The sequence below is a fragment of the Lutra lutra genome, chromosome 8, assembly GCF_902655055.1.
Source record: "Lutra lutra chromosome 8, mLutLut1.2, whole genome shotgun sequence".
Lineage (NCBI taxonomy): Eukaryota > Metazoa > Chordata > Mammalia > Carnivora > Mustelidae > Lutra > Lutra lutra.
The window spans coordinates 53264320-53277535 of record NC_062285.1 but is presented as its reverse complement, the minus strand read 5'-3'; the positions used below and the strand labels follow the sequence as shown (position 1 = coordinate 53277535).

Here is a 13216-nt window from a genome sequence, read left to right as displayed (position 1 = left end):
TATCTGTCTATATCTACTGAGTCATTATGGGATTTGGAAATATGGAGGTCTATTTATGTTCTTAAAGATCTATGCTTTTTTTAATTTTAGCAATAGGTTGATTATATGGACATACTCTTAGGTAAGCAATATTTTTTGGTTTTTAAATGAAAACATTCACAATTTTCAGAAAATCATATGGCATTTGAAAAATTTTTCCTAGAGGAACTGCAAGATGGCGAAGGGATTTCTGACAAAATCAATGAAAATGAAAGATTATATTGTTTGTATAGAATAAGGAAAATATCATATCAATAATTATACAACATCCCTTCCATTCTGGGTGATAGTTGTTTTCCCAAATAAATCTCAAAGTACACCTTTCTGAATTAAAATAATTAGTGTTCAAGAAGTTTCAACTAACAATGGGTTCAGAAGAACAAAAACCAGACAGGCATATGAAGTTATACCAATTGAATGGGAAATATATTAAATGTACTTGTAAACTGTGAGAAAGAAGTAATGAATAGGATGACAGGAAGGTCATTGTAAATTGAAGAAGTTGCTCAGACTTCATTTTTGCATATTTTAGTATATGTGCTGCCACAACGAACACATCATTTTTGTATATTTTACACTGCCTGCAATGGGTGTGACTAATTCATGTACCATAGTATTTCATTTGCTTGAGAAAAATACAATCTTCCTTGTCCTGTCCATGAAGGCTCGCTTGACTTGCTCATTCCTTAGACTGTAGATAAAAGGGTTTAACATGGGGGCTACTCAGGTGTTTAGCACAGCAACTCCCTTGCTCAGAGACACTCTTGTCTTTTGCTGAGGGTTTAATTACATAAAAATGCAGCTGCCATAGGAGATGGAGATGACAATCATGTGGGATGAACAGGTGGAAAAGCCCTTTGTCCTCTGATTATTAGAAGAAATTCTTAAAATTGTTCTGATGATATATATGTAGGATAGAAATATTAATGCCAAAGTGAACATTAAAGTAAACACAGCACAGGAAAACCCCATTATCTCTAGGAATTTTGTGTTTGAACAAGAAAGTTGCATGGGGGAAAATAGTCACAGATAAAATGGTCAATAATATTAGACCTACAGTAGTTAAGGTTTAAGAGCAACATGAGTGCAGGGAATACAATTAAGAATGAAATCAGCCATGAAGAGAAGACAAGGAGTATGCAGACTCTGGGATTCGTGATGGTCATGTAATGCAGAGGTTTGCAGATGGCAATATAACGGTCATAGGACATGGCAGCCAGGAGGTACAATTCAGTGACTCCCAAAGAATGAAAAAACAACTGAGGAATACGATCAATAAAGGAAATGGTTTTATCTCCTGTAATCAGGGTGCCCAGGAACTTGGGTATGCTGACAGTGGTGAATGAAATCTCCAATAAGGAGAAGTTTCTGAGGAAGAAATACATGGGTGTCTGGAAGTGAGCATCCAGCAGGGTAAGGGTGATAATGGTCAGGTTCCCAGTGATGCTGAGCACATAGGTGATGAACAGAAAGACGAAGATCACTCCCTGAAGCTGCGGGTCATATGACAGACCCAGGAGGATGAACTCTGTTAGTTCTGTGTGGTTTTTCATTCTGCAGTTGTTTATTTGTTGTTCTCCTGCCAGACTTGTAGGAGAAAACACAAGGAACAAATTTGAAGAGAGGATTAGCAAAGGTCTAAGTGTGGAGCCAGAATTTGGCTGAAATAACTACATGTTTCTATCTACAGATGAGAATTTAATTGAACTGATAATAACAAGGATCCATTAATTTCTTCTCTTTTACCAGTGAAATCTCCAGTTAAGGAAAGTTTGAAAATATTCAATACCACAGAGCTAAAAGGGCTAGAGCAAAGAGTTTTCTCAGGCTTTTCTGACTCCAAATAACACGTGGTAGCTTTCAAAGATGTGCCCATGAGGTTTTTTTTCTCAGCAAAGACCATCTTTGTGCTCTTGCTCTGATTATTTACTTGTTTCCCACTCTCTGTAAGTTAAAGCTTAATTACATTGAGAATCCTCAGAAATGGGAAAGAGCCTGTATTTTTTAATGACTTCTGAGTGTTTTGTCCTTAGACATTGATCAACTTTTGCTAACACTCAGCTTTTCCAACTCTTCCTATTTCACTGGTCAGATATACTTGTCATTGCCACCAGCAACCTTAGAATTTAGAGATAGAGGGGGGAAAGAGGCAGGAAATAATTTAAGCTGGAGAGTTTAGAACTGAGTTTAATCCCATCTGAATCCCTTGCCATAGTTTTTGATGTTTCAGCCCATATATAATTATTATGACCTGTATTCGTATACAAATGACTTCTCTTTCTATTGAAAATAATAATTATTACTATTATTATTGAAGTATGTCCCCCAACTAAAGAGTTAGGTAAACATTCCCCAATAAAACTCAGGTAAATAGTTTAATTTCTTTACTTGTATGTGGTTTTAAGATAGTACATTTTAATTTCTTTTTTTATATTAAATGATATTACCATAGTTATTTCCATAAGGAAGAGTGAGGATATCTAGTCATGAGTCCAAGCTAATTACTAGGCCTGAAACTATGTCTGCATTTCTTCTATAAATACAATTTATTCTTCTGTATGCAGGCCTTTCTTTCTTTTTTTTTTTTTAATTAACATATAATGTAATATTTTCTGCAGGGGTACAGGTCTGTGAATCATCAGATTTACAAACTCCTCAGCACTCACCATAGCACATACCCTCCCCAATGTCCATAACCCAGCCACCCTATCCCTACCTCTCCACTGCCCCAGCAACCTTCAGTTTGTTTCATTAGATCAAGAGTCTTTTATGGTTTGTCTCCCTCCCAATTCCATCTGGTTTCATTTTTTCCTTCCCTGCCCCCCACAACCTCCCTCCCTGCCTCTTAAATTCCTCATATCAAAGAGATCAAATGATAATTGTCTTTCTCTGATTCACTTATTTCGCTCAGCATAATACCCTCTCGTTCTATCCATGTCTTTGCAAATGGCAAGATTGCATTTCTCTTGATGGCTGCATAGTATTCCATTGTATATAGTATTCCATTGTATATATATACCACTTCTTCTTTATCCATTCATCTGTTGCTGGACATCTAGCCTCTTCCCATAGTTTGGCTATTGTGGACATTGCTGCTATAAACATTTGGGTGCATGTGCCCTTTCGGATCATTACCTTTGTATCTTTAGGGTAAATACCCAGTAGTGCAATTGCTGGGTCATAGGGTAGCTCTATTTTTCAACTTTTTGAGGTACCTCTATACTGTTTTCCAGAGTGACTGCACCAGCTTGCATTCCCACCAACAGTGTAGGAGGGTTCCCCTTTCTCCTCATCCTCGCCAACATCTGTCATTTCCTGACTTGTTAATTTTAGCCATTCTGACTGGTGTGAAGTGGTATCTCATTGTGGTTTTGATTTGCATTTCCCTGATGCCAAAGTGATGTTGAGCACTTTCCATGTGTCTGTTGGCCATCTGAATGTCTTCTTTGCAGAAATGTCTGTTCATGTCTTCTATGCAGGCCTTTCTTATAAAGTTATTGTGAGTATTAAATGAGTTAATATGTGAAGCATTTGGAAAAATGCTTTACATGAAAAAAAGCTATATAAGGATTAGGACACCTGGGTGGCTCAGTCAGTTAAGCAGCTGCCTTCAGCTCAGCCATGACCCAGGGTCCTGGGGTTGAGCCCCACATCAGGCTTCTTGCTCAATGGGGAGCCTGCTTCTCTCTCTCCCTTTGCCTCTCCCCCTGCTTGTGCTCTCTCTCTCTCTTCCTCTCTTTCTCTGTGTCAAATATATAAAGAAAGAAATATTTTTTAAAAAAAGCTATATAAGCATTGCTCAATGGAGAAATCCCTTGGTGAAAAGCTTTAGGATTAAGATGTTGTCCTATATTAAAAGCTTTGTCTTAAAGTAATAGTAATGAATAAAGTAACAGCAAGAAAATCACATAGGAGCAATGACAACAACAAAAAAGTCAGGTGGAATCATCTGGTTGTACAGTATCTGGGAGGCTCTAGGCAAATGAATTTTAGCTTTGCTTTTCCACTTTGTGTACATGGTGACCTCTCCTCACCATGGTTTATCTGTCTCCTGCACTCCATCACACCTTCAACAATTCACTGCTTTCACTCAACTAAGATATGGTCATCACATTTGAGGCATGTTAGATATTTGTAACACTTCATCATTGCTACTAAAGGCTACTGATACCCACTTTGATTCTCTGCTATTCCTCGGTAAGAGTAGACTTTCTGACAATGACTGTGAAACTTGCGTTAAATAGAATATGTGTATGTAGGCAGCCTTGTTGGTAGCAGATTTCAGTGACACTTCAAATCATCTTCTTCCTTATTCCCACAACAACAGGTTTATTACTCTTTGTGTGAGTCTCATAAAAATCTTTCAGTGATTCTTCCTAGTCCATGACACATCTGTGCTGAAATATCCTGTGAATACCTCCACTATGTTGCGTATGTCTGAAAATAAGGACAGAGTCTGACCTTCAAGGCCTTTGCAACACAGTCCAGTGTCTGGAAGAGTCATATCATAGGAGGCTTAAAATAAACATTTGTCTTCTTCATTCATTCATGCATTCATTTTGAGTTTGTTCTTGCATCACAGACACCCATCAGGTGAAGTTCTCTATTGTATGCCCAATTCTTGGCTGTGTAGTATGTAGGTTGAATCTTTGTTTTACAAGATGTGTTCATATACACAATGAAATATTACTCAGTCATCAGAAGGGATGAATACCCAATTTTTACATCAACATGGATGGGACTGGAGGAGATTATGCTAAGTGAAATAAGTCATCAGAGAAATTAAATTAAATTAAATTATCATATGGTTTCACTTATTTGTGGATCATAAGGAATAGCATGGAGGACATTAAGAGGAGGAAGGGAAAAATGAAGAGGGAGAAAATGGAGTGGGGGTATGAACCATGAGAGACTATGGACTCCAGGAAACAAACTGAGGGTTTTAGAAAGGACAAGGGTAGGAGGATGGATGGGCCTGGTGATGGGTATTAAGGAGGGCACAGATTGCATGGAGCACTGGGTGTTATACGAAAGTAATAAATCATGGAACACTACATCAAAACCTAATGATGTACTATATGGTGACTAACAAAACACAATAATAATAAAAAAAAATCAAACCAAGAGATGTTTTCTTAGTTTACCTACTTTTCAAGATGTAAATATTCACTGGGCCTAAAATCCCCATATCAAGTAAATTATGACAAAGGACATATAGAAGAAGCCATTATTTTTGGTATATAATTAAAAAAAATTATAAGACATTATTTTAAAATTACTTTCATTAAATTTCTTTAGCATTCATTCCTTTAATTAACTGTATTTTGCTCACCAGCATCTCTCTTCCTTCATCAGGGTTTTTCATTGATAGCACTAGCTTTTCATAACACCTGGAATGCATTTTCAATAAATAGGCTGTATTTGCTTTAAATCACAAGATTGAAATTTCTGAACTACTTTATTGAAATTGGAGATCCAAGGTAAAAAAAAAATTATATTATTAATCTTCCATAGGTAATAATGTAAATCTGCACTGTATTTTTACCCTTATTTCATTTTTTTGCATATTCTTTTTTCCTTTTAGATTTCCTATCAATTTTAAGACTGTTATGAAAAATAATACCATGACTGCCTTACATATTTTGGTTACTGATTAAAACTTTGAGGGAATATATGAAAAGCTAAGAAAGAAGGTATTAATAGATAAGGAAGGGTTCATGTGAACAACACTGCAAATCAGTATTAATAGGTCAATTTTGTAAGAGCACAGAACATAGTTAAAGAAACTGCCAGAGAAAATGATCCAATATTACAGAATTGAGGGAGGTATACTATACTACTTGTGTAAAAATGTTAATGAAAATTCAATGGACAGTATTCATTTACCAACATCAACTAAGCCTGATGGATGTTATTCATTCATTCATTCTTTCATTCAGCAGGTTTTGGGGAGAAAAAACCTCAATGTTTAAGGAGGTGCATATGATTCCCCAAGCCTGAAGCCATCCCAAGGATGTACTCATGCAGAGTATGAAGGATATCTCTAAGAATTTAGCCCATCTTTTTACTTCTGAACAGAGATCCATATTTCCCTTAGAAGAACATGGTTTAGGTTCAGCTTAAATTATCTTCCACCCATTTGGTCAAAATCAAGAACTGCTTCTAAGAACCCCTGAGGCATACTCTTTGAGCTATTCAAAATGAAAGTTAGCAATAATACTTCGTATTTGTTAAATAAGATGGCCACGAAGTACCTTCAAGGTTTCATTCTGAAAACACCACTGTTCCATTCTCTATTTAGTCATCAATAATCAAATAAAAAAGGAAAAATACATAAACTCATAATAAGATCATGATATAAAAATCCTATTAATTTCTTACTTATGACACTCTAAGATAAATTGCTATTGCAGAAAGTATATGGGATCTGCAGTTAGAAAAATGTGGGTTAAAAATATAAATGGGCCACTTAATAGATTTGTGATTTTGAATGGTACTTCATTTCCTTAGGCATCCATTTTCTCTCTTTACCTTGTACATGAAATTTCAAGCATATTTTGGGAATTAATTGAAATAATATAAATGAAAGTGCTGTATAAACCATGTGGTACTAAATATGCTTTAAGAAGACCTGGTTTATTTATCTTCTTATAGTTAGAATTGATTTCCAACTTTGGGCAGAATATTCTTAGTAACTGTGTTTAAAGAAAGGCATTATGTATTCCAATGGCATACTAAAGATTTATATATTCTATCTCATTCAGTCTTCATCATGACACACTTATGCAACTTTATCTTTATTCCCAAATGAAGAACTGGGGTCAGTTTGGTTTTGTACCTTAGATATATTCATATAACTAACAACTGTTCGATGTAATCAGGGACTACCTAAAATTAAAGTCTATTCTCTTAAAGAAGGTACTACCTAGCCTGTTTAGAAAAACAGGCACAGAGATGGTAATATCCTGCTTTTTATTTAATAGAGAATGAAAAATTGATTAATAAAACAAAACATGGACTTCTATACCCACTTGCAAAATAGAACTCCAGTATACTCTATTTAATCTAGTTAAAGGTTGAGCTGATAAGTAATGATGCAATGATATAGTTTGGAGATTCCATTGCTTTCTATATATCAGACTTACCTCTGATTTTCATACAGGCTCACGGACATGCAGAATGGCTGGAACATAAAAAAATATTAGCAGCTGTCATTGTTGTAATCCAGGGAAACCCAGCATTCCCAGACACACTTCCTCTCAGTGAACCATTTTGCTTTCTGCTGCTAATGTTTTTGTCTTAAATTTTCCATTTTATTTAGAGGAAGTATATTTCTTAGAGTACAGAGAATGAGAACGGAGCAAATAGATGAGGAAAAAAAATATCAAAAGGTGTTTTAAAACTGTCTGGCATGGTTTCTACATAGATTTTATGTAGCATAAACTACTTATTGTTTTATCTGTTTTCTCTGCTGCTGGCTCACTGGGAATAATTCAGTGAATCAAAATTGCCAGAATAGGACTATACACAAAACACTAAAGAATATAAAACATCATACACAATAATATTGAATTTGAAAATGAAGCTTGTGGGACAGTGTCCCATGAGGCAGAAAAAGAAAAAAGCAAACAAACAACCACACTAGGTAAAGTTTGTTTCCCTTGATATTATTTTTCAGAGATTAATAGATAAAACCTAGTTCCTAATGCATATCTCTACTGAATGCATATCTACCCCATGCCATTTTTTAAAACAGATCATCTATTGCATAGTACTAAGTCCATTCTTTACTCCATATTTTTCATCTGCCTTCCAATAAGAATGTTTAGTATTACTACTAATACTTTATATATTTTCTCCTTGCTCTGTGGCTCACCAGCAATAGATGTTGAAGAGTTTCTTGTTTTGATTGATTAAAATTCTAATGTAGGGGTGCCTGGGTGGATCAGTCGGTTAAGTGTCTGCCTTCAGCTCAGGTTATGATCCCAGAGTCCCAGGATCAAACCCTGCATCTGGCTCTCCTGCTCAGTGTAGAGCCTAGTTTTCCCTCTGTGCCTCATCCACTCATTACTCTTTCTTTCAAATAAATAAATAAAATCTTAAAATAAAATAAAACAAAATAAAATTCTAATTTATATGCCAAGTATAATATTAGGAATTAGTACCTTCCCTGACATGACTATAATAATATAATCATGCCTAAATGATATAATGTGAGTGTAAAACACCAATAAAATTGTGCAGGTCCTAAGTAAAAGCTATAGATATTTTCAGGTTCCCACAATTTTAAATATGCATGAAAGAAACACAAACTTTTGTCTCTTTGTTTTGTTTTACAAGCCAGTTATCACATTGGCTGTTATACCTCAAGACCCCTGGAAAATTACTCAAACTTTCCAATTATCACTTTGCACACCTGTAACAGGGATAATAAATCTATGTTGCCATATATCTGTGAAGTTTAAACATGATATATTTTTTAAAGATTTTATTTATTTATTTGACAGACAGAGATCACAAGTAGGCAGAGAGGCAGGCAGAGAGAGAGAGAGAGAAGATGAAGCAGGCTCCCTGCGGAGCAGACAGCCCGATGTGGGGCTTGATCCCAGGACCCTGGGATCATGACCCGGGCCGAAGGCAGAGGCTTTAACCCACTGAGCCACCGAGGCACCCCTAAACATGATATTTTTAAGGACATAAATGGTTGAGCATATGGCACAGAATAATTGTTCTCTATAGAAGAGATATTATTATTTAAAAATTCCTATCAAACACTCACGTGGCATAGGTGTAATGGTGACTGCCTCTCTCTTCATCTGTTGCATATTTAAACAAATTACACAGAAATGGGGTGTCTGGTGGCTCAGTTGGTTAGGCATCTGGCTTCAGTTCAGGTGATGATCTTAGGGTCCTAGAATTCAGCCCAACATCAGGTTCCCCACTCAGCAGAGAGTCTGCTTGTCCCTCTCCCTCTGTCTCTCTTCTTCTCCCTGCTCATGTTCTCTCTCTCTCTCTCAAATAAATAAATCTTTAAAAAATAATAATAACACAGTTAAACAAGGGTAGTACATAAAAAGGACATAACACATGCCCTAAGCATAACTAGAAAGCAAAAGATGTGTGACTATAAAATAACCTGTAAGCTGTGAAATAAACACTCAACTGAGTGGGAAGAACTGGCCAGATATGCATCTAGTGTGCACAAAATATAGTTGTTACATAATTTATTTCATACCTTTTATAACTTTAAGAAAAAAAATGTAAGAAGTATAAGAAAATGTGATATTAGGAACAACAAAAAATTTAAAAATACATCAATGAAATGAGCATTTACTCAAGTCTTTACAGTAAAAATAAGTATTTTTATTATTTGGAACACTCAGGAAAGTGATTCTTGCTTTATAGCCACTAATGCTCTATTTGGTATTGTAAATCAATGAGGAAATGGAACCTATAGAGTGTTTGAAAGAAAGACACAGCAAAGTTACTTCAGGTTTAACAGTAAGCTTAAGGAAATGAACACAACATTGCAGGTATCTTTGAGATGGATATTGGAGGATACTCTAGAAGTTGAAATCTTATTTGCCCTTTATTGGATCTTCACAATAACATCTATTCATGTTAATACATGCTTTCATTAGGTTCTAGAAAACAGTACTTTATGCAGCAAGTTTTGGAAAACTAGTTTTACTTGCTGGTTCCTCAGGGTATAAATAAAAGGGTTCAACATGGGGGCAATTGAGGTGTTGAGAATAGCTGCTCCTTTGGTCAGTGATGCTCTTTCTTTTGCTGAAGGCTTGACATGCATGAATATACAGCTCCCATAAGAGATGGAAATGACAATCAAGTGAGAGGAGAACGTGGAGAAAGCCCTTTTCTTCTGACTAGTGGGTGGGATTCTCAGGATTGTGCTAAGGATGCACAGGTAGGAGAGAATCACGAATGCTAAAGTAAAGAGCAGAGTGACAAAAGCAAAGTAAAACCAATCATCTCTAAAAGCCATGTCTCTGAGCATGAGAGTTGTAAGATAGGGAAAGAGTCACAAGAGAAATGATCAATTACATTGGAAGCACAGAAATCTAGCTGGAGGATGAAGATGTGTGGTGGGAAAATGGTAAGAAATCCTGCTAGCCAGGACCCAAAGACAAGCAGGGTACAGATTTTTTTGCTCATGATGGTGGTGTAATGAAGAGGCTTGCAGATGGCAACGTAATGATCAAAAGACATGGCAGTGAGAAGAAAAAATTCAGAAACACCCATGAAGATGAAGAAAAATAGTTGAGCTAAACAATTGTTATAGGAAATGGTCTTGGCATTTGTAATGATTGCCCCCCAAATCTGGGGATAGAGAAATTGATAAATGTGATTTCTAAGAAGAAGAAATTCTGCAGGAAGTGAAACTTAGGAGTCTCGAGATGTCATTCTATCCAGGTGAGGATGATGATGGTTTTTTTTTTTTTTTACAGTGACACTTAATACATAAGCCATAAATAAAAAGATAAAGTCTACAACCTGAAGCTGTGGGTCATGTGAGATGCCCAAGAGTATGAACTCTGTAATCATTGTATGGTTTCTCATGCTGCTTTTATTTTCTTTAAGCAAAATCTACTCTACCATTGAGAAACAAGACCAAAAAAAAAAAGAGTATTTTAATAGTAGAGGAATTGAAGATTTAAAAATTTTAATATTCATATTAGTAGTCCCAATAAATGAAGCAATGGAACTTTTTCCTATGTGCATTTTTGCAATATACACTCAGTCTGTCACAAATAATTTACACAACTTCTCTTGATAAGGAAAATTGTATTCACAGTTCTTTGTTAAAATTCCCCTCTTGAGTGCCTATATGTAAGACCCGTACCTGTATCCAAATTGTCAATATGTGCAGTAGCTCTCTTAATTATGTTTCTAAGCAACACAGTAATTATATTTGGATTTACATATTGAGACACCATGTTCCAGTTTCCAAGATTGTGTGCTCTTAGGAGTGAAATATCTAATTTTGAGTTTTAGTTTTGAGGTCTTTAAAATACTTTTTTGTTTGGTAAGGCTTTGATGGAAATTAAAGACCCAACACAATTAGAGACCTTAAGAATAGCTTAATTATTTTATTCTTAAGGTGCATTATTTTAAATATGCTCTGCAGAAATAAATGTGTTTCCAATCATGAAAATATAAGACTAGAATTATCTTGGTGGTAAATAAAAGTAAACATCCTAATTTATGGGAAACACTAGTGAAGCCAGAGACACTAATTACTACTCACATAGATAGACCTATATCAATAATATAGTTCATATTACATATTGATCTATTTTTATCATTTTAATGTTCTTTTTGTAAATTAACAATTAATTTTGTTTTGCAACTATGTTCACTTGGTCTTTTCAATCTTAAATTTGTTTGAGAACAAGAAGGAATTCCTAAAGGAGTTTTTAAATTCCAACATTTCTCATTGCCTTCTTTCTAGAATAAATAGGTAGAATAAAGAAAATTCTAAGATTTACTTTATAGAAAACACAAATTGCAAAACTAGTCTATATGGCTTTCACCTGTGTTGTTCTCTTTTTATCTTGGTAACCAGAATTTCCTTTGTCCTATAGGTTCCTAATATTTGCTGATCTTTATTTTATAACATGAACTGGTCAAGTGAGTAGGTGATAAGTGTCAGTGCTGTGTTGTGCCTTATTTTGCTGTGTTGTGCCTTATTTTCCTGTTTTAATTTTTTTTTCCTGATGATCAGCATTTTCTTCCTTTAGAAATAGACACATGGGGCGCCTGGGTGGCTCAGTGGGTTAAAGCCTCTGCCTTCGGCTCAGGTCATGATCTCAGGATCCTGGGATTGAGTCCCACATCGGGCTCTCTGCTCAGCAGGGAGCCTGCTTCCTCCTCTCTCTGCCTACTTCTGATCTATCTCTGTCAAAGAAATAAATAAAATCTTAAAAAAAAAAGAAATAGACACATATTTTGAACAAAGTGAAATATCAAAATGCTCACTCTTTTGGGTTTTCCACATAGAGTATCATGTCATCTGCAAAGACTCCACCCCAAAATTGCTGCAATTCATACAGTAATTCACCAATGTGGCAGGATATAAAATTAATGTACAGAAATCAGTTCCATTTCTACATAGCAGTAATGAGACAGGAGAGAGAGAAAGTAAGGAATTGATCCCATTTACAACTGTACCCCAAGCCATAAGATACCTAGGAATAAACCTAACCAAAGAGGCAAAGAATCTGTACTCGGAAAACTATAGAATACTCCTGAAAGAAATTGAGAAAGACACAAAGAATGGAAAAACATTCCCTGCTCACAGATTGGAAGAACAGATGATGTTAAAATGCCTGTGCTACCTAGAGTAATCTACACAGTCAATGAAATCCCTATCAAAATACCACAACTTTTTTCACAGAGTTGGAGTAAATAATCCAAAAATTTGTATGAAACCAGAAAAGACCCCAAATAGCCAAAGGAATGTTGAAAAAGAAAACCACAGCTCTGGCAAAACAATTCTTGATGTCAAACTCTATTACAAAGCTGTAATCATCAAAAAAGTATGGTACTGGCAGAAAATAGATCAAGGAACATGCTGGAGAACCCAGAAATGAACCCCCAACTCTATGGTCAACTAATCTTTGACAAAACAGGAAAGAATATCCAATCAAAAAACAAATGGTGCTGGGAAAATTGGACAACCACATGGAGAAGAATGAAAATGGACCCTTTCCTTACACCATACACAAAAATGGACTCAAAATGGATGAAAGATCTCAGTGTGAGAGAGAAGTCCATCAAAATCCTAGAGGAGAACACAGGCAGCAAGCTCTTCAACCTTGACAGCAACAACTTCTTGCTAGACATCTCTCCAAAGGCAAGGGAAACAAAAGCAAAAATGAACTATTGGGACTTCATCAAGATCAGAAGCTTTTGCACAACAAAGAAAAACAGTCAACAAAATCAAAAGAGAACTGACAGAATGAGAGAAGGTATTTGCAAGTAACATATCAGATAAAGGGTTTGTTTCCAAAATCTATAAAGGAACTAACAAAATCAACACCCACACAGCAAATAATTCAGTCAAGAAATGGGCAGAAGACATAAACAGACATTTCTGCAAAGAAGACATACAAATGGCCAACAGACACATGAAAAAGTGTTCAACATCATTTGGCAT

The 13216-nt window shown here is 35.6% G+C and overlaps 2 pseudogenes; both read right to left on the bottom strand.

Moving 5' to 3' along the window:
- Nucleotides 1-657: 657 nt before the first annotated feature.
- LOC125107818 (olfactory receptor 6C1-like) lies at nt 658-1592 on the bottom strand (annotated as a pseudogene).
- Nucleotides 1593-9676: 8084 nt separating this feature from the next.
- LOC125106886 (olfactory receptor 6C3-like) lies at nt 9677-10617 on the bottom strand (annotated as a pseudogene).
- Nucleotides 10618-13216: the final 2599 nt, after the last annotated feature.